This window comes from Talpa europaea (genome assembly GCF_964194135.1).
Source record: "Talpa europaea genome assembly, chromosome: 10".
In the NCBI taxonomy this organism is placed as follows: Eukaryota; Metazoa; Chordata; class Mammalia; order Eulipotyphla; family Talpidae; genus Talpa; species Talpa europaea.
This window is the reverse complement of record NC_140077.1, coordinates 57,452,236-57,475,826: the sequence shown is the minus strand read 5'-3', so window position 1 is coordinate 57,475,826 and position 23,591 is coordinate 57,452,236.

The window sequence follows — 23,591 nt, the reverse complement described above, 5'->3', positions numbered from 1 at the left end:
ATCATTTTATGTCAATCAAAAAGTGAACATTCAAAAAGTCACCATTCTGGTTTAAAATATAAGATTTAATGCAGATTATCAACTTTCCCATGATCTTTCCACAAAGCTGCCTAATTTTCTTTAAAGTTAATTTATATATAGAAAAAAATGGATAGCCCAGAGCATCTCTCAACACTTGGTAGACAAAAAAATACAAGACACAAGTTATGTAACCTTCAGCGAGTTCTTTGGCTAAATCTGTAACTTTTGGTAACCTCTAATTTGCATGTGCTTTCTTTAGATTTTTAAAAGTCTGTCCAATTTTGTCTGGTCTGGGGCCATCACCTTTAGAAGTGAAACAATTCTTTTGAAATTTTGACAGCTTTCACCAACCCACTCTTAATGGGTTGTAGCTATAGTTTCACACTTACCTTCGTTCTCCAAACCAAATGCCCTGGTGAAAACTGTAGGGATTTATGATGAGTTAGCTAAAGGTCTTCTTCCTTTACTAGATTTGATCCAAGATTTGAAAACATTAAGTGATGTGGCTAGCTGTGAGTGTGGGCTGGCATCCATAAAAATATTTTACACCCTAAAGCAGGCGGATTCTGACTGTAACAGCATAAAACCCTTGTGGCTGTATTTTGGCAACATTGTTATTTTTGTAGTATTTAGTGTTGTTTATCGTAGCCTTATTTTTTGGTTAATTTTTTAAATATTTCATCTATGTCTTGGTGTGCTGCGATCGCTTAAAAAGCGTCTTTTGAGACTGCCAAGAGTTGTGTACTCCATGGGTATTTATTGCTAATTAGTTCATTAATAAAGAATAAAAACTCTTGTAAACGCTGTTGGGACCCAGATGAAAAGTATGAAGCTGTTTTCCTTTGAATGTATCAATAAAATGAAACTACATTCGCATTTAGATGTATAAAAAAGGAAATCTGGATGTTTCATTTTAGTTAAGCCTTTTTCCCGTGCTATTCATTTTTTTTTTTAGAACAATTGAATACTTAGAGAAGTGAAGAAAGTCTATATATGTTTTGATCAGTTAGTCTACTACAGCTTTTTTTTTGTAGAATCATATAATTTCCTCAATTTATCCTGCTGAGCATATATCTTAATAACTAAAAAATATTTTGTATATACTGTAAATAGTACTCATAACATGTTATCCAAGTACATTCTTAATGAGTTCTTATGGTGCAAAGTGTCTATCCAACTGAGTAAATAATTTATACAATAATACTTCTAGGTTGGGAGTGACAAAAATATTTCACAAAACATGGAACTTTCAAAATAACTTCAGATCATCCCAATAAGCCTATCCATTTTTATTGTTTCTTATCCCATCCAAACGTCTCTATGAGGCAAAGAGGCATCTGTGATATTTCAGTGTACAGGGAGTCTACCCTGGAGTTCTTGTGACTTTTATCATAATCTAGATCCCCTGAATTCTACCTCTCTGAACAAAATGGACCTGTCTGGGTCCCTCTCTTAGGGATCCATCTGCTAAAGTCATTAAGAGTGACATGTGGCACTTATAAATAGCATGCATGTTTCTACAGGCTTATGAAGTTAATGCCCCCACTTAGGAAGTGTGCATAAGTTTCCTATCTTTTCATGTCAGTGGGAAATAGAATTTTGAGCAAATAAGCTGTTCATTAATTTTAGAATCACATTCTGTCATGCAGCTACTTGGCATTTATGATGCATGGATATACTCTGGGCAGCAATGACATTAATACATTGTTGAAGGTAGGAAGGTTTTCCAGGGTTTTTGGCTACTGCACCCACAAATGGATATTTGAATAACGAGAGACACACATCACATGGGCTTTTGAATTGGCCATGTCTAAACAAGGACTTCTTTGTTTCAAGGAGGAAAATAATGATATATACATGGCCGGTACTTTAAAAGAAACACCAATCTGTCTAGCCAGTCATTTAGTGAGGTATGCTGTTGTTGTGGGGAGATTTCCAGGTATGCACTGGTCTATCCTCATGTAAGCAGTGAAGCAACTTTCTATCAGCCAGCACCTAAAGAGCAGGATGGTACTGTCTACTGTATCCTCCATAGAATCTGAGATTTCAGTGTTTTTGAGATTTTTCAAAGGATGAGTAATTTTTTTTTTAAGATTTATTTATTTATTTATTTGTTTATTTATTTATTTATTTATGCAAGCACTGGGTACAGTCAGAAGTGCAGGAGGGTGAGAGAATTCATCAGAGCCAGAGCGGGGTGCAGAGCAGGCAGACTGATGAAGTACACTGCTGAGGGGAGCAGCGGGTGGCAAGAGAGGTCTGTGTGCCATGTGGGACCCTCACCCAGCAGCTGGGTATCAAAATGGCGGTGCAGAGGCTGCGGGGAGCTTCGCAAACCAGCACTCAACTACTGCGCCACCGGGGAGGCCCCAAGAGTAATGTTTTTGAAAAAGAAAAAAAACTGAACTTTTAGTTTGATATAATCCCAACTATTTATTTATTTATGTATTCATTTATTTTAAAGATTTATTTATTTATTTATTTATACATATAAGCACTGGGTACAGTCAGAAGCATGGGAGAGTGAGAGAATTCACCAGAGCCAGAGCAGGGAGCAGAGCAGGCAGAAGGACCGAAGTACACTGCTGAGGGGAGCAGCGGGCGGCAGGAGAGGTCTGCAAGCCATGTGGGACCCTCCTCCAGTGGCCGGGGAGCAGCCGGGGATCGAACTGGCGCTACAGAGGCTGCAGGCAGCTTTGCAACCCAGCGCTCAAACTCTGCGCCACCGGGGAGGCCCGTAATCCCAACTATTTATATTCCCATTTGTTATCCTTGCTCCTGTAGACCAACCCACAAAGACATCTCTGAAGCTCATGTTATAAAGTGTTTTGCCTGTGTTTTCGTCTATCTATATTATTGTTTCAGATCTTATATCCAAGTCTTTTACCCATTTTGAGTTGATTTGTGTGAATGGTGTGAGATAGTGGTCTAATTTTACTCTTATGCATGTGGCTGTCCAGTGTTACCAACACCACTTATTGAAGAGGCTTCTCTTATTTCAGTGTGTATATTCTTGGCTCCTTTGTCACAGATAGACTTTCCATATAGGTGTGGTTTATTTCTGGGCTCTCAGTTCAATTCCTTTGATCTGGATATCTGTTTTTGTTCCAGTATACCATACTGAACTTTGAAAGAAAGTGAAACGCTAGAGACAAATAAAGCCCTGCAAAGTTGCACAGACTTAGTGAGTGAGTGACAGGTCACACATTCTGTTACAGGTTCCACCATTGTGATGACCCAAATGCACCTATGAATAGGCAGCGTCCCATTTTATCTTAAATTCTCCTCCTATCTCAGAGCATCTTTTCTATTAATTTTTAGGAGTCAGTGATCTAAAATACCTATATGTGCTCTCAAAATTGTTCTCATTTTTGCAGACTGTTGAGATAAGTTCAGTGCTGTCCAGATATTGTCATCAAAGTTAATAGGAGTGATCTTGATTCAGATGTCATGATTCTTTGATTTAAAAACTTTGGAATCGCCTTAGAAAAGCAGAGGATGGGTTTACCCTTTCCAAAGAGTTTCTAGGTTATATTATATATGTGAATGCTACATTGGTAAAGACACAATTCTCTAGTATCTGATATAGTATGAAGGATGCCATAAATTGTGAGGTCAAAGACAGGTTCAGTGTTAAGCAGCCAACCACAGAAAACTGCATATAAAGCAATTATCTCATGAGAGAGATAGAATCCAACAATGAGCAGTATGCACTTTAGTCACATACCTAGGAACAAACATTAGTAACTGAAAAAATGAGATATGAAAGTGTTTACTTTATGACCATATCAGGAGATGTTGCCATACATGTTATCTATGCAAAGAATTGCATGTTTTCTATGTTCATCTCTTTTGGGAATTTAAGATGTTTCCATAGCTTGGCTATTGCAAACAGTGCCGCAATAAAAATAGGAGTGCAGGTTTCCTTTTAAGTTAGTGTTTTTGTGTTCTTTGGGTTAAGAGTGGAATTTCTGAGTCATATGGCAGATCCTTTTGTGGTCTTTTGAGAGGCCTCCATACTGTTTTCATAGGGACTGGACTCGTGTACTTTCCACCAGCAGAGTAGTAGGGTTCCGTTCCCTCCACATCTTTACCAGCATTCTTTGTTTCTTATCTTTTTTTGTGTGAGCCGTTCTCACTAGTGTGATACCATTCTCGGTGGTATCTCATTGTGGTTTTGATTTGCAGTTCTCTGACAAAAAGTGATGAACATTTTTCCATGTGTCTGTTAGCCATTTTTATGTCTTCTTTGAAGAACTGATTCGCGAATAATTCTGCAGGAGAAATTCTCATAGATAAAATTTACTGAAGGAGAAAATGATAATGTTTTAAAAATTACATATATATATATACATATAGTATGTAGAAAGATCACCTTATACTTTAAGTCACTTATGAAAGGTTTATAATATGATTGTGTATTCTAAGGGGGTTTTATTTGTGCTTGTATGCAATTTTGGAGCCATACCACAGGAGAGGTTTTAAAGGCAATTAATTTCTTGAGGGAATAAGTATAAATAAATAGGTTTTAAAAAAGACATTTCTAATATAAACACAGTAGGACACAGAAGGTTATTTTGATAAACTTCATTTGCAACTTAGCAGTTTAAAAATTGATCCTTGTGCTCACAGAGATGACAAAGTTGGAAAAATTATTAAATCTAGCAGATTGTAACAAAAAATAGTGAAAAAGGACACTCCTAAAGTCATTTTAATACCTGTTTCCTGATCCTTGAGCTTCATTATTTCATGTAGTAATAGCTTAATATTTTAAAATTTATATCAAGAGGATTTTTAAATACAAAAATAGTCTGAAAATTTCTACATGGTGATGACATTTATATGAAAAGAGGTAAGTTAAAATGAAACCATGTATTTATTTATATGCATAAATATACATATGACAAAATAACATTTCAAAATATATTAATGTCCTGTTTCCTTATATTTCTCTGTCTCTTACTTATACCTCAAAGGCATTCTTAGTCCATAGGAAGGCAGAAGTAGAAATTAAAAAACAAAACAAAACTGCTGACCTATGTCTAAGACAGAAAGATTGGACTCGTGGTCAAAAAGACTATTTTCTGCTCCCACAAGTCTAGTTGAAATGAGTCCAGAGAGAAAGGAGCGGGAAGACTAGAATTGGCCACAGGATCTGGGTGCAGAGAAGAAGGTGTCAGGCTGTACCTCTGCTAGTGCCAACAGTAGAGCCCTGCTTCCCAAAAACTTCTGGGAATGTTTGTAAGCCTCTGAGCACAAGATCAGAAATTGGAAACCAAGTGTGGGAATGAACAGGGAAGAAGTGTCTAGAGTCACTTGGAAATTGGAAACTTTTTTTTTTTAAGATTTATTTATGCATACAAGAGCTGGGGTGTAGGCCAGGGGTGTAGGGGGTGAAAGGATTCACCAGAGACAGACTGAGGAGCAGAACAGGTAGATTTACTAAAATACACTGCGGAGGGGAGCAGCGGAGGAGACAGAAGTCTGCTGTGCCATGTGGGTCACCTCCCTGGCCGAAGATCAAACTCATGCTACAGTAACTGCGGATTGCTTCATAGTGCTGATGCTTAACCCCTTGCACCACCAGGGAGGCCCCCAGGAACTTTCTAAAGATTTGAGTCAATGGAAAAAGACCTAAAAGTAAATACACCAAAGGGATAACCTTACCTTTGGGGCAGTTAGTAGAACTGAGGCAGGAGGGAGTTAAGGAGAATTTTTACACCCACTCTGGTTCAAGATTTTTCTGACAAGGACATATTACTTTAGAATATTATGTAATTCAGCGCCTCCCTGGTGGCACAAGGGGTTGAGATGCAACCTGTGAAGCTGTTTGCTGCCTCTGCAGCATGAGTTTGATCCCTGGTTGGCCAGGAAGCAATTCACATGGCGCAGCAGACCTCTCCTGCCTTGCCCGCTGCTCCCCTCAGCAGTGTACTTCGGTCAATCTGCCTGTTTTGTTCCCCACTGTGTCTCTGGTGAATCCTCTCACTGTCCACACCTCTGGCCTGTACCCCAGCTCTTGTATGCATAAATAAAAATAAATCTTTAAAGAAGATTCAAATAATTTTAAAATCAATTTGACTTTAAAGATGGAAAGATAAACTAGAACCAGATAGTTAAAAAATATTTCCTAGGCAGTTGATGATTTTTAAAAAGTGAAAGTTTGGAAGTATGGAATGAATGTTTAAGTTCATGTTTAAATTCAAATGTTGAAATCCTGACCTCTAATATGATGGTATAGGAGGTGAGTCCTCTGGGAGATGATTAGGGCATGAGGATGGAGCCCTCATGAATGGGATTAGTGCACTTGGAAAAGACACCCCGGGAAGCTCTCTTTTCTTCTGCCATGTGAGGAGACATCAAGAAGACAACCCTTTGTGAACCAGGAAGCCAACATTCACCAAATACCACATATGTTCATGCCTTGATCTTAGGCTTTCCAGTTTGCAGAACTGTCAAAAATAAATGTCTGTTCTTTATAAATCAGTCTATGTTAATTTGTTGTAGCAGCCCAAACAGACTAAGACAATAAGCAAATGAAGATTTTTACTGAGATTCTAACTCTTATGAGCATTTCTAAGAGTTTGGTAAATTGTTTTAGTCACGTGTCTCTATCACTTATAATAATAATGTTAATGATAATAACAGTCATAATATATTTACTAGACATTATTTTAGTTGATTGAAAAATGGGGAAATGGTCAGAATTGGAAGGGAAAAAGGTAAACATGAAGATGACCAGCACAGACATGTGTATTTAACAGCAGCCTTTTATTTATTTATTTTGGTATTTATTGAGCTTTTATTTTTTGCATGTTGGTGACACATATTAGCACTTTATATGACTTATGAAATTAATTTTCAAACTAGATTTATGATATAGGTGTTTATTACTCCATTTCACAAATGTAATTGAGAAAGCTAAGTGATTTGTCCAGAACTGGTAAGGGGTGGGGGGGGCAAAGAGAGATGAACCTAGAAATTTTCACTTTAGAACTATGCTTCTAGGCATGCCATGTGATAAAGTTTGGCATAGAAGAAATTAACTGAGGCCCAATAAGGAAAGGCAGAATAAGTGGAATGTATACAAGAAATGATACAACGGGGAATACATTTTTAATCTGATGGCTCCTTAAATTACCACTAGGTGGCAGTGATGGCTCAGAACAGCTTAATTGTCTGGAATAATGGGGTTAAATAATTAGACTTCAAGGTGGCTATGGAATGGGGAAAACTGTACTTTATTCAAATCTATGGAAAGTGAAATGTGAATATTAAGGGGGCCTTTCCAACTCTGTTTAAGTCAAGTGTGGAATATCATCTATAAGCCAGAAAGAAAAAGAAAAATACCAGATGGTCTCACTCATAGCAGGAATTTAGAAAACCTAAATAAGGGACCAGGAAAAAACCTAATTATAATAAAGTAAAAATAAAAATCAACAAGCAACTACAAACCAGAGACACGCTGTGGGGAGGGGGAGTAGGATCAATACAAGGGGGGTGGGAATTGTAGAATTGTATGGGGACTATAACCAAGATGAAAATGCATACATTGTGCAAAAATGAAAAATGATGTAAATATATATATATAAAATAAAAAGAGAAAAAAATTACCTTAAAAATAAAAAAAGTAAAAGAAATAAATAAATTCTCATTAATTCCTTCTTTAAAACTAAAAAATTGTCACTGTAATTAATACATCACTTTCTTGTTGGGAAGGTTAAAAAAAAAGGTTTGCTTGATGTTTAAAAAAATTTAAATATTTTTTTAAGATAATAATAAAGTGAACAATATCAAAATTTTTTGACAAATGGATAGTAAATTTGACCATTAAATGTCTAACAAATTTTGAATGATTTTTTAACAGGATCTAAGCTTGTTTCCTTGATAAACAATAAAATGGTTTCCATTCTTATGCAAAAGATAATAATTTTAGATATGATAAAAATAAATAATTATTTCAATTATGGTAATATAGTTAGATAATTGTGTGAAAGATTAAATAATCAATAAGAAGTAAAACTCAAGGTTTTTCTAAAAATATTAAAGACCAACTGCAACTTTGACCCACTGAAATCTAATCTTTATTTTTTTCTTTCTTTCTTTTTTTATTTTTAACATTTACCATTTTTAAAATTGTTTTAGACAATATTTACTTCCCCCCACCCCCTCAGATTAAGTCCCCATAGAATTTCCTTCCCCAAGACACCCATGCACCATCACCTCAGTCCCCTGTGCTCCTCCCTCCCTCCCTCTGATCCCTCCCCCTCCTCCTCCCCTGCAGGATGTCTCTGATTTATAATTGTCTGTTTTTGCTTTGTTGTGTTTTGTACTGTTATTATTATTATTTTTTTTACACTGATGTCTTATTTGTTTCCCCTATATTCCTGTTACAAGTGAAACCATCCAATATTTTTCTTTTTCCTTCTGGCTTATTTCACTGAGCATAATTCCTTCTAGCTCCATCCATGTTGCTGCAAATGACATGAGTTTATCTTTTTAGATTGCTGAATAATATTCCATTGTGTATATATACCACATCTTCTTGATCCAGTCATCTATTTTTCGGCATTTGTGTTGTTTCCAGGTTTTACCTATTGTAAATAGTGCTGCAATAAACATAGGTGTACAGGTGTTCTTTTGAATCACTTTTTTTGTGTCCTTTGGGTAGATCCCTAGTAGTGGAATTGCCAGGTCGTATAGTAGCTCCATTTTTAGTAAACTGAGGACCCTCCAGACAGCTTTCCACAGTGGTTTAACTTTAGATGGATCATGTGGTATGAGATTCTGCTCAGTTTATACTGTCATTAAAATCTATTTCAGTGGGCTTTCAAATTTATAAAGAAATGTCAGCTCTCCTTGCACCACGAGGGAGGCCCGTTTGACCTAGAAAATCAAGTTGTAGTGTACATACTTTAGACTCTTACTTTTGTTAAGAAGAATTTCAGGTGGATATGATAAAATCAATTTCTATCTTAAAAGACTCCAGTTAAAGTAGGTCAAAAATTCAGACATACTGAAATGTTGAAACAAGAGACTGATGTTGCCTTAATTACTTCATTCCACTGTAATAAGTACATTGAACATATTTGTAATATGTTTTCTTAGAGACAAAAAAGTTTAAATTACTCAAATTTAAATTTAAAGATCATAGATATGCCTAGATTCCAAGACCATGAGTCATTGAGAGTTTATCAAAATGTTAAAATAAATAAAAGACAATGGATTAAGTAATCTTGTCTTTCTTACCAGTAATCAGTAAGAGAGTTGTGGAAGAAATTTTCAAAATTTATTATATTGTTAATTCCAAATCAAGATTTTTTTGAATAAAAGAGAGTTAGAAAATGGCAGTTTGAGTGATGTTTTCTCATTTATATTACACTGGTCAAAATAAAAAAAAATCTGAAACCCAAGAAAACTATTTCTGACCTAGTTAGAAAGGTAAAGAATGTATGCTAAAATTGAAGGTTTTTATATTACAAATCAACAATGTTTCCCACACTTTTCTCTATGAATACAAAAGATTTTAACTACAAGTACCAATGTTATATAAACTGGCTGCAAAAAGAAAGAAAAATAAATTTGAGGAACATTATATTGATAAATTTTTAGAACTGCTTTTCAATTTATGAAATATCATTTTACAAATATTGTTTTACAAAGAAGTAAAACAAATAAACAAAATAAAAACAAATGCCAGGACTATAAAACAAAATACTGATTACTGAATGGAAAGAGAAAAGTGAAGTGGGTAAATTGGGTAATATTTGAACTTGATGTTAATAATACTGAGTTCACAGAAATGCTAATGAAATTACTTAATTTGACTAGACATAGTTTGAAACTGATGTATTTTTACTTCAAAGGAAAATCTATTATTCTAAAGAATGATGAACCAGTGTAGTTAATGTAGAAGTGACCATTAATAGAAAATGATTTTTGCTGCTTGCTTCATTATTGTAAAACTTTCAAGTATGTTTGGAAAAACATTGATTGTCAATCTACTTTTTTAACAGCTAATTTTATGAACTCTAAATATAGATCATGTATTTACAGTAAAAATTTAGCACCATATATCATGTACTGTTGCCTGTAAGTATACACACCAGATTTTGAAAATGCAGTATGTAGTAGTATGGGAAAAAGAATGTTACATATCACATTAATATTTTAAAATGTTGACTGTTTGTTGATAATATATTTTATATATTGGATTGAAAAAGTATACTAAAATTAATTTATCTTGTTTCTTTTTCATGGATAACAGAAATTTTAATAACCTATGTGGCTCTTATTATACCTCAGTTGAACATTGTTGAACCCAGGCTATGTTCAGAATTACTTAGGGAGGTAGACAGAGCTCTGAAGCATTTTGGAATCTTACTTGGATCTAACACCATACTATGTTTGATTCCAGTACAATCTGGGAATGAAAGAAAGACAATGTGATATATGTATCTTCTCCTCTTAGTGGAATACTTTCTGGTTTCTCACACCCCTTAAGCTTAATTTCCCTGATAAATACCTGAGTATATACAGTATCCACATTAGTTCCATAATACAGATTTCCTTCAAATTTGTGACTGATCTTCTCTATATCTCCTAGTCTTTTCCCTTACACTGTTTCCTTATGACCTTCTACATAAAACCTTAACCTCAACATTCTCCCCATCCAGAACTGTTACTTTTTTTTTTCCAACCCAAGTCCCTGTAAAACTACTACTGCTCGCTCTCTTTTCCCCTTCTCCACTGCAGGCACATCTGCTGATGCTAATTGGCTTCCTTTAAGGTCTCTCTGAGAGAATCAGACATTCTAATCAACGAGGTTATCATTTCATCCATCTGGTTCTAAAACTTTAAGAAATCGCTATCTACTTAATGAAAGACATGTCTCCTCACCTTTGTATAAACTTACAAAGAGGAAAGAAAATGCAGTGGGTTCATGCTTTTCTTGCCTCCAATTTGTGGCTCAGAAAACAAGTCAGAATTCTTATGGAACAGAATTAAAAGCTAAACCAAATGGACATATTTATCAGGCAAGAACTGATTTAGAAAGTGTTTGTGAAGATTAGCATGCAGAAAGGGACAGAATTTAATGTTAAAAAGCAAACTCTACAAAACTGAAATGCTATATAACAAATTAAGGTTAAAATTGTTTTAATTGGTGTGTACATATGGAAACAATAGAAACTCCCCAACTAGAAACTCCCCAACTAGATATATTGAATATATCTATTCAATCCTGAATGCACCCAAGCATTTTATGAATTATTTTATATTGGAATTCCAGAAAGACAATATTATAGCTCTTTAGTAACAGCAAACTTACTCTATAATTAGTTTCTTTCTTCATTTTCTTTCTCACAGGCCTTACAGAAATAACAGATATTTTTGCAGTGATTTTCATGTACATATTCATGTTCATGTCATGATATTTAGGGCAATAAATCCACATTCAGAGTTTTTTTAAATAAGAAAATGCTTACCAGCATTAAGAAAAAAAATACTTTGCCTTTTCTCTATGCTGATTACTTATTGCTGTAAGATACCTAGTTATCTTAGTTCCTCTCAACTTTCTTTCTTTTTAGTCAAAGTATCATTGGTTTCTAATATTATATCAGTTTCAGGTATACAGACTTAGAGATCAGCACTGTATACGTCTCACCAAAAGTCTAGTTTACTGCTCTTACCCAATTTACACACTTCATTTTCCTCTTTCCTTTCAGTAACCAGTATTTTGTTTTGTAGTCTAAGACTTTGTTTTTATTTTTTTTATTTGTTTTACTTCTTTGTTTGCCACCTATGAGTGAAATTCTCAACAGAAAATTAAAATATATTCACTATCCCTTTTTATTGGGGAAATGGAAATTCAAGTTTAAATCATTTGTGATCTGTTTTTTGGGTTTTGACTTTAGTTCATGTAGGATAATATATACCACATCGGGATTTTATGGAAAATAAAAAGGAATTTCTAATCCCAAATCTTCCTTTCTATATGAAGGGTATGGAGGATAGGCCTCTCCAAAATGTCCTGAGCGGGCTTTTCCCAATTCATGTCACCTTGGCATGTGGAGCTAGGGTCAGTAGAAACCCAACAAACTGGAAGAGAAACTGTCACCATTGCCTTAAAGAAAGATTACCTAAATTCAGGGTCATCTTCAGAAACAGACTTTTAATTGGAGAAACCTCTTTTTTTTAAAAGATTTATTTATTTATGCATACAAAAGCTGGGGTACAGGCCAGAGATGCGGGGGGTGGGAGGATTCACCAGACACAGAGTGGGGAACAGAACAGGCAGACCGACTGAAATACAGTTAAAGGTGCCGCGGGCAAGACAGGAGAAGTCTGCTGTGCCATGTGGATTGCTCCCTGGCTGGCCGGGGATCCATCTTGAGCCGCAGAGGCTACAGATTGCTTCATAGTGCATTGCTTAACCCTTTGCGCCACCAGAGAGGCCCTGGAGAAACCTATCTCATGGCAAGATAATCTGGAGCATCTGGTTTTGTTATGAGTCACCCTATCCTCTTCCTTCTCTTTCCTTGGCGTTCTAGCTCCTTATCCCACTGCTTATCCCAGTATATAAACCTTCATTCTGTCTCATTTATTCTAGAATTTATAGCTATGTAAATCCACCATACATGTATAATTAAATTTGATCTTTTTCTTCTACTAATCTGTCTGAATTGTTTGCTTCACCGGTTTGAGAAGAACCTCAGCAGGTCAGGGGAAATTTTCTATTGTGCTACAAAAGGTAGAACTTGGAATTCAAGGAAAAGAGCTTTGTTCCCAGATTCGATGATCTAAAAGTAAATAATAGTTTTTCCTTTCAGACAGAAAATAGAAGTAGAGGCTTCTTTCACCTCTGAGATGAGGAATGGCAGGACTAAAAAACAAAACAAAACAAAACAACAACAACAACAAAAAAAACCAGGCGGTTTAGATGAGGATGAGCATGCTACTTAATATCCTTTGGGTGGAGGTTGGACAGAAGCAAAGCAACTATGATAGACACTCTAATCTGAAATCAGACTGAGTGAGGGAAAAAATGGACCATGCAAGTTTCTGCTCTGCTTTCTTCTACTTCTTGCAACATGACACTGCATAGCTGGGTCAGTGCAGGCAGACAGAGGGAAGGCCTACAGCCTTGGGGCAGCAAGCACCTTGTTGGCAGTCTGTGACTCCCATGGAGAAGGTTCAGATGTTCTAACATAACTGTATGAAGGAAGAAGTAGGTGACTAAAAACTAAAAGTAAATGAAACTAAGTTAAATTAGACACAACTGCCCAAAGGTCTCCAGGGCTGGTTGAGGAAACCCCATCATATCTCAGAGAATCAAAGTTGAGAGAAAGAAGCAACACTGGAACCCAAAGAACAGGAGGCCTCTACCGAGCTCCCCAGGAACAGTCACTGCTTACCTACCCCAAGAGCGTGGACCTTGAGCACCATAATCCACAGATGCATCAACAAATATGTGCAACGAGGACAGAGACCAAGGCCAAGGTCTTTTGGTTATTCCTCAGTTAGAGTCAGCAGGACTAGTGAAAGATGATAAATCAATTGAAGTCCCCTTTTCTGTGAAGTCCCCCTTTCTTGTGAAGTTACGTTCTTAGATATCCTCTTACAAGCACATTCCTTGGTAAGGAATCCAAACTGATTGAAGTTTTATTATTGAAACTGAATTAAGAGTCTTTTTTAACCACAAGAAACAAAGGTATTCTCCATCATCAGTGTAAGATTTTTTTTTAATTTGGAGTATTTTTATTTTAATAAGAGAATCAGAGGATCAAGGAAAAGAGCTTGATGAGTGAATCATAGAACATAACAAATTATTTTTGTGCATCTAAACTGCAGTGTGTAAATTTTAGTCCTGCTATGAAAGTATGCCAGTGCTGTCCAAGCCTCTTCTTCCCTACCTTTTGCAAACCCTTTCATCAACAAAGTGTAGATTATATCCTTTTTACTATTTCTGTTTTAGTAAAGTTTACAATTCATTAGAAATTCAGTAGATCTGAGCAAAATACAATCAAAATATTACTTGGCAAGGAGAAAGAGAATTAGAAGATATTTATATATGAGTCAGAGAAGAGTGCAAAATCAAAGCTATCCTTACAGAAAAACTGCCCTTAATTGGATGATATCCTTTGACCACTATCCTACAGGTATTCAATGAATAAGACAAACCCCTTGGCCTGTTAAAATAATGACTTGAAGCTAGGTATTCCCCAAATAATGTATTTGACAAGAAAAATTGACAATGCCACACACTATTGATTATTTATAACCCAGGGGTGTTCTTTTGAAATTTATTTTTAGTTATTTGATGAAAGATTTCTCCTGATCCACAATATTTTGATCTTTTCCCCCTACATTCACTTCTGACCAAACCACAAAATGAATGTTCAATAAATCATTTTATATTCTTGTCACTTAAAATCTTTCTACTCTTTTCTTTTTGGTAAATCTCTACTTGTTTGCTGTTCAGATGTGCCTTTTATTTTAAGAAGCTAAAGAGGCAAATAGTTTTTAATTGCCCTGCAAATATTTACATCCCATACATCCTGTAATTACAGCAATTACACTTATCAGTTTTCCACCCCCTGCTAAAGTAACCACAACTTTGTTATGAGGAAATCATGAAGAAAAAATAAATGCTGCAGCACAATCATTCAACTTTGAATACAGTGAATGAAGAAATGTCATCCCTAACTTGAACTTGAAAATTATTTTCCACCCTCAGGAGCAATTGGTCTTTCCCCAACACTGATGGGCCACCACTGTTGCAGGATTTAACTCGGAAATACCAAAAAGATTGTTCTATTACAATGCTGTGTCCTGTAAATACTTGAGTTATGCCTGTAATTGTCCTAAAATACATTGCCTGCTGTGTTTGCTGTATCCAAGAGAAGTGTAGAAGGTCAGATTGAGAACTTTAATAACCTTGATTACTGGCATTTACTTGGTTGTGAAGTGACCAGGATAAGAAGCAATAATTCATATTTATGTCTCATTTACCAAAGAACTGCCTTTGGGATTTTTTAGTGATCTGATGATGTAATTAATTCTTATTCAGTTGCATATTTAGGCTGTTATAATGTTGCTTGCTTTTTTCATAAAGTGTACAGCAAATCCTGAATTTCATGCCCACAACTAGTCCCTTTCTAGTAATTTCAGTGGTGAATGGAGCTCTATAAATCCATGCCTTAGAAATTTTCTTGACTTTTGCCCTGGACTCTTTTTTAATTTTGTGAGAGATTAGATTTAGAATTTGAAAATAGCTGGTTGGGGAGTACAGTGTGCCTCTCCCAAGTCATGAAGAACTCTCCCCGGAGGCCCTGGGCCATCTCTGAACTCACATAGAAGCCCTGGCACGCTTGGGCTCCATTTGCATGGGCCAGGAGTGACATCCGGTGCCAATGCAGTTGATGTGAAGATCCTGAAATAGTAACATCACATCATTTCTTGGTAAATGGACACATATGATGACAAGAGAAATGTGGTTAAGATGAGTGTCTTCACTAATAGCTGCTAACAACAGGGGCAAATGGTATTCAAGGTTGCAGAGAACATTCCTATAGCACATCCTAGCAGGAAGTAGTGTGCAGACTTTTGCTTCATTCTCTGTCTCACTTCTGAGAAGTAATGGCAGGACTTTAGGGTCCTTAGCAGCCTCTCAGCTTATCTCTAAGTACCCCCCTTTCACTTTTGCCTTTGTGGCAGGATCCTTGAACTCCCTGCACTCTCATAGTTTATCTTTCAGTGCTTAACTACAGTTATCTGTAAAATGGAGATGGTGATGCCTTTCAGGCATTTCACACCAGTGCCTTCAGGCCAACATTAATTGACTGGAGTTTCTTTTCTCCAGGTGTAAGATAAATAGAGATATCACTAAAGATATTTTAAAAATCCTAACAGGACCTCAATAAGGAGGTTATTTAAGATTTTTATTTCAGACTATCTTCTCTCCAGTAACAGATTCATTTCTTGGTGCCTTTTCTATCATAACAAACAAGAACTGAGAAAGTCTATTCCAGCCAGTTTAGCTCTTCACACCATGTGGGCACTGATTATTGCCCTGTGTTAGAGAAGAATTACTTTCTGATGCTATAATGCAAAGCTTTGTCTATTTGGTTGACAATAGCAATAGATACTCCCTCTATCATGACCTCTTAAAATTCTAGAATTTGTTGACTATCTATTTCAGGATAGTACAGTTCTAGGTCTTGCTCATACATTATCTTTAATGTTCATATACACCCCATAAAGCATTTTATGAGGAAAATGAAGTTTAGAGTAGCTCGATAATTTGCCCATACCCATAAATCTGGTAAGTGGGTGTTGCAAGATTTGAACCCAGACGTTATGTCTCTACTATGCTCTTTGTATAATAGAAGGTGGGGTTCTGAACCACATAGTTCAAAGACCCTTAAGGACAGTATACCTGTATACCCCTGTTGGTATGTGCCTGTTATCTTTAATTTTATATGTCAGCCTGAGTAGATTGTGGAGTGCTTAGATGTTTGGTTAAACATTACTTTTAGTATGTTTCTAGAAGAGATTAGCATTTGAATCCATAGATTTGAGTAGAGCAGATTGCTCTACTCGCTGTGCAGGGCCATCATCTAGTAGTTGTGGGTCAAAATAGAACATAAAAGCAGAGAAAAGTTGAATTTGCCTGACTGATGGAGCTCAAACAAATATTCTGAGTTCAGCTTTTTTAGTTCTCAGGACTTTGGGCTTGACTGGTAATTAATCCATCAACTCTCTAATTCACCATCTTCCCAGTTTGCAGATGGCAGATCATAGTCCTGCTCAGTCTCCATAATCATGTGAGCCAGTAAGCCAATATCTTTGTGTGTGCTTGTGTGTTTGTATATAGTAATAGAATGGGTAAATACATAGACTCTGCTGCATTTATCTGGTTTCAAATATTGGCTCTGCTACTAGCTAGTTGGATGCCTTTGGGCACATTAATTAACTTTCCTGGCCTCTCCTTCCTTATCTGTAAAATCAGGATAAATATAGTACCTGCTTTGTGGAATTACTAGGATCATATAAATTAATATTTATGAAGCTCTTACAATAGCATCTTGACCTTGGCATATTATAAATTGTTAAATAAATAAAATAAATCTCTTTTTAAGCTGTCCCTTTCTGTTTCCAATGTTTTTGGAGTTTATGTTTTTTCCTATCCATTCAGATTTTATTGCTTTTGTTTCTAGTAGATTTGAAATGATCTTTAATCTGTGGTTTCTGCAGTTTTTCTTGGATTGGATATTTAGAATTGTCTTGCCAGGACTGACCTTCATCAAGACTGAATAATAAAATGTCATAATGTTAATTGTTGCTAACACTATTTGAGCACTTAATTACAAACCAGAAATGACACTGAGAATTTTACCCAAAATCTGTTTTAATACTCTCAAAACTCCTATAAAGTAAGTATAGCTATTATCCTCATATTAAATAAGAGGCTTGAGAGAGTAAGCCACTTTCCCAAAGTTATACAAGCAGTGGCAGAGCCAGGCTAGGAACTGGATTTATCTGAAGCTTTTTGTTTTCACTCTCCACCCCCTTTCATTCTGGTCAGCACAAAAACAGATCAAAAACTCAGTTTTCTTTTGATTAATCAACTTTTACACATATGACTACTGCGATTGATGATGATAATAAAAGAGGAAGTTAGAAAATGGGCATAGATAGGGCAACAGGGTGCCCAAAACCCCAAGTCCATTTATTAGCCTGATTGAGAAACAATTGCAGACCAGGAGGGTACCCCCCCCATTCTATTAAAAATGGAATGTTCAGAATACTAACTTAATAGCATAATGTCGATGTACCAAAGCTGCTAGGCCAGGTAATGTGGGAAAACTCAGTGAGCCTCAGCCTAGGAGACCCCATAGGCCCAGCCAATCAGCAAAAGACACAACACAGAGATACCCAATTGCCAAACCCCCCACTTCTTGCCCTTGTACCCATATAAGGACCTGCTTGTCTTCCCCTCAGCGGCTACCCAATAGGGACCCCTCTCCACTGAAAGAGCGTTCTTGTCCTTCTCTTGTCTATCACTTGGCTACCCATTCAGGACCCCTCTCTGCTCAGAGAGCTTTCCTGTCCTTACTTCTATCTATCAATAAATCTCTTGCTTTTCTGTCCCTTTCATCTCCACATTGAATTCTTTCCTCACCAAAGATAAGAACCAAGAAAGAGCCTGCCTGGAGTCCTCAGATTCCAGGCCTGCTCCAAAAAAATCCCCATTCAATAATACAGGTATTTCCCACATTTCAGGAGCTCTCATTATGTCACTTTGCTTGTGTGAAAAACCTGCATTAGTGCCTGATTTGCTAATGCTAAGGGAAAGAAATTCAAAAAGGATTTCCCCTTTTATGGTAAAAATTGCAAAGTGGGTAATGTTCAGTGTTTGTTTTGCAGCAGTTGACATAAAGGCAGCTGCACCCAACCTGTGTGAGTGGCACCTCCAAGCTCCTCTCCTTTTCCTATACCTTAGGATGCATCTGCTAATGGGTGCATGAAATAAATTGAGACGAGACAAAGATGCTCAGACACAATTCAAAGCTATGATTTCTTGATGCTGACATGAAGATATTATAGAGATTAGTGAACTGTCCACTGTGATGGATTCAGACTACTATAAGATGCTTCTCTCTCTCCTGTCTGCCCCACCACCCTAACTTTTGAGTATGAATACTCATCCTAACACACCATCATCAGTACTTTTGAGCCTTCCACTGTCTCTCCAAATATTGTAGTAAAATTATGCAGTGCATACATTATTTCTACTTTATACAGACTGTATTTATCACATTTGTGCTTTTACTGTTATGTTGGTGTTATTTTAAGTTTTATGTATTACCAGGTATGATTTGGTAGGTTATATTTTTGGTCTTGGCACACACACTTAAAAAGTTTGCCATATAAATTTATAGTAATTGTATCTTCTACCATTTTGGCTTATGAAATATAACATGGGAATGCTCTACTTTTGAATAGAGGGGAAGCCTGTAATATTAACAAAGTAAGAATAAAAACAGTCATTTTTTTTCTGAGAGTCTTGTCAGGTAGGCCCATTAAATTAATTAAACAAGGAGGTCTTAGACTCTAGTGCCCAGGCAGCCTATGTAAGTAAACTAAAATCTAAGCTTGCAAATGCCTTGTCTAGAAAGCAAAACTAAGGACAGACAATCACAAACAAGCAATTAGGCTTTAAGCTCTAGTCAATCGAATAATTTCCTCTCTTTGTTTTGTCACATTTTCTGTGTAAGACTCTTCCTAGCTTCTCTTTGCAGAGTCTGCCTATTTCTTGTTTCATCCTGCTTTGTTCCAATGGATAAATGCTCAAATAAATTCTTGAAATTTTTAATATGTCCCATTTCATCTTTTAACAGGCTGGTAAGTGTTTTTACTAGCTGGTATATTCATCTCTATCTTATAGAAGAGGAAGTCACAAGGCTAAGTTTTATCCCCAAATTGCATACAGTAAGTGCAAGGTCAGAATATGTTTTAGACCTGTCTTCAGGCCATGGCACATTATCTCATATGAGATTGCTCAGTTTCATAGATTTTGAATAAAATAAACTTTCTATTGTATATATGTTAATGTGTGCATCTATGTTTATATGTCTGTATTGGGAAGACTCTAGAGAACAGTCTCCAGTGAAGTGATATAGCAACAGAATGACAAGTTTTGCCAACAAGAGTTACATTGTTGTGCTTTTTCCACCTATAAGTGTAAAAATCAGACAACAAAATTGTCCAGCTGCTGGATGCCTATCTTTGCATTGCAGTAAGGGGGAGGTGAAAGACTACAGATGTAGTTTATTGTTTTTTTGAAGCATTAATATTCATCCTTTACTACCAGGAATGCTTGTGAAGCTCTGTCACTCTAATTTTAAAATGCTTTTGAGGAGGGCTCCACGCTGTCTGCTCTGAAATGGGACCTTGCTATTCTTATTTGTAAACTGTCAGCATGAGGCAGGAACTAACCATCAGTGAGATCCGCTTTTACAAAAATATAAAGTGATTGGAAAACCCCCAAACATTTATAAGTTGAACTTCTTTCATTCCTTATAGTTCTCTTTTTCTTGTGTTGTATGAAAAGAGTATTGCATTCACTGGGGGTTTTCATTCATTGTTTTGTTGACTTTTCATTCTCAGATGATTAATTCAACTGCTATGTTTGCAGAATCACTTCATGAATCTAGGTTATAAGAGAACCAAATGGCATTGCAAAAACTTTTCCTCCCCCACTCTTAAAAAAGTTTCCGTGATATCCAAAATGAGTGCCTTCTGGAATTTTTCCCCAATTCAATACTCTAGAGAGTCAGAAGATGGAATCAATGTTATATTAAACAAGGGTTGCATAAAAAGGTCTGTCTTACTAATTATTTGGTATCTCCATTTCATGTGTGGTCTCCTTAGTATTTACAAATGTAGGATAACTTTCCCAGTCACTTATGCTGCAGTCTCCCAAAAGTGCTCATTTGGAAACACTGAGCCCACAGAGTGGGGAGGAAGCACTGAGCAACAAGTTTTGGAAATGAGAAAAACTGGATGGCTCAATCTTGGTAATTATAGGGCACCACTAAAACTTGAATTCACCAAGGCTTACCTTTACTCATTTCAGATGTCTGTTAGGCCAGATATGTGTTGTTTAAGGGAACCACACATTTCAGGAAGAGCAGCATTTGAATTGACTCTGTGACCTGCTCGTACTCTTTCTCTATTAGATATTCTTCCCTAATGCTTATTCAAATAAACCGTCTCTTGTGTGCACAGAGGGAGAAACTAGGGAGCAGAAAAGGTAAGCATTTATTATTCTTTCTGCATTGGGATAACATACCAAAAGTTCCCTGGCAAATGGTCAATGTTTAATGAGATTTTAGTGTGCCATAGAATCACTTCTTTGCAGAATAAATGATGCAAAATCACCTGTTACTGTGAAGCATTTGAAACTTTCTCACCACACTCCAGGCCTTCTTCTTCCATGATATTGTGTCTATTCCTCTTGCAATTCAACTATTGATAAGGTAAAAAAAAAAATACTGGATTCCCAGTATGTTTACCAACATGAGTGCTTTTTTCTTTAAAGATTTATTTAATTTTGCATACAAGAACTGGGGTGTAGGCCAGAGGTGCAGAGAGGGTGTTGGTGAGAGGATTTACTGGAGACAAAGTGGGGAGCAGAACAGGTGGATCCACTGAAATACACTGCTGAGGGTAGCAGGAGAGGTCTGCTGTGCCATGTGGATAGCTCCCTGGCTGGGGATCAAACTCATGCTGCAGTGGCTGGTGATGGCTTAAGTGCTGAGACTTAACCCTTGCACCACTGGGGAGGCCCCCAATGTGAGTTCTTAAAGTGGATTTTTAATGTCAAGAGCTGTGCTTATGCTGTGTGGAAGCCCTTTCATATGTTTAATTTTAAAGTGGTTTTTTTCCCCCACTCTCAAACAGCAGTTTGTTGCCTCTGGTTGGGGGAATGAGAAAGAATAGCAATGTGAGGAATTTTTCACAAAGTATCTTTTTTTTTTATTTTCTGTGTTCATTGCAACACTGCTTATAATAGCCAAATTATGGAAACAAACTAAATTATGGAAACAAACAAAGCCCAATGACTGATAAATTGGTTGAGAAGGTATGGTAGGAGCCTCCCTGGTGTCATAGAGGTTAAGTCTCAGCACTGTCACTGCTGCAGCCTGAGTTCCATCCCTTACCAGGATCTAGCCCACATGGAGCAGCAGTCCTCTCCTGTCTCGCCTACTGCTCCCCTTAATAGTGTATTTCAGTAGATTTGCCTGTTTTGCTCCCCACTCTCTCTCTGGTGAATCTTCTTACCCCCTGCACCTATGGCCTACACCCCAGTTCTTCTATGCATAAATAAATAAATCTTTAAAAAATGATTAAGTTTCAAAGTGTATTTTACCAAAAAAAAAAAAAAAAAGTTGTGGCATATATACACAATGGAATACTACTCAGCCATTAAAAAGATGAAATCTTGCCATTTGCCACAACATGGATAGAATTGGGGATGATTTTTTTAAGCAAAATAAGTTAGGAGAAAGACAAATACCATATGATGTCACTCATGTAGAATATAGAGTACTTACAAAGGTACAAAACAAACTTTGGAATTCTACATATAACAGAGAAGGTGGGTGTGGGGAGGAAAGCAAGAGGGCTGGGTTCACAGTGCATTATGATGGAAACTTATGAGTGCTTTGTTGGTGGACACAGTGTTGTAACATACATCTAAAGAGATAAGAACCTATAACCTCAAATTAGGTACAATGTTGAAAACCATTGTTACCTCAATACATATATTACAATAAAAAATAGACTAAAAAATAATGTTACTTTGAAATGATGTTTTCTTTGTTGTTGTTGAAATCTCATTTCTTTAATAGACTCATGATGATAAAAAGATGACAGTAATTTTGAATGTTCTTATGTCACCAAACAAGATGCTGACATTCTTCTGATGCTCAATGTTTAAAAATTTTTCCTTTAGTAAATTCCAAGACTGGTAACTCCTATTCAGAGACTAACTAAACAATTTCAATCTAATTATGAGATTTCTTGGAGGAATGCCTAATAAAGGGTACCAAAAAAATTTCCAGTATTCTTTTCTGTGTGCTTACACTAGAAGTCTAATTAAACTGAGTTATTGACAATAGTTTTAGAATTAACTGTATACACTCAATAAATAAAGCCTAGCACAATCTCTTTTTGTTTTAAAAATAATCTACATTTCCCTTCCTTTATGCCTTTTCTTCAAGTATTCACTATGTTAGAAATATCATCTCCCCTCTTTGCCTTCTGAAGCTCATCAGACTGCCTATGTCTAGCTCAAATGCCTCTTTCACAAAACTGTCCCTAATGTTAGGGAATCCTGCTTCCAAAATCTTGGGATGTTTAACATAAGCCTTCCTTATATTACATCACTCCCTTATTATGATGACAAACTTGGGGGTCAGAAGGTAACTTTTATTACTTTCCTAGGATTGCCGTAACAAAGTTACCAAAAGATTGAGTGGTTTAAAACAACAGAGATTTGTAATCTCATGGTGCTGGAGGCTAGAAGTCTGAAATTAAAATGTCCAGCCAGGCCCTATTTTTTCTAAAGGCACTAGTGAAAGAACTATTAATCGCTTATCTCTTAGTTTCTAGTACCCTCCGGCATTCCTTGACTTGTACATGCACCCCTCCAATACTCTGTCTTCACGTGACATTCTTTCTGTTATTTTCTCCCATTCCCTGCCTCCATATTTCCTCATTTTTGAATACACAGTCATATTGGTTTTGAGTCACCCAAATGACCTCATTTCAATTTAATTGCTTCTGTAAAGACCAAATTTCCAAATAAGGTCACGTTCTAAAGGGTTAAGACTTTAACATATCTATTTAGGGGGGTCACAATTCAACTCATAATAGTAGTCCAGATTGATTAGACTATGAGTATCCTGAGAGATTATGTTGGAAAGATAAATTAACAACACACCATAAAGGTTTTTCTACCAAGCCAAGAGTTTAAATTGGTCAAATTTGAAATAACTGGG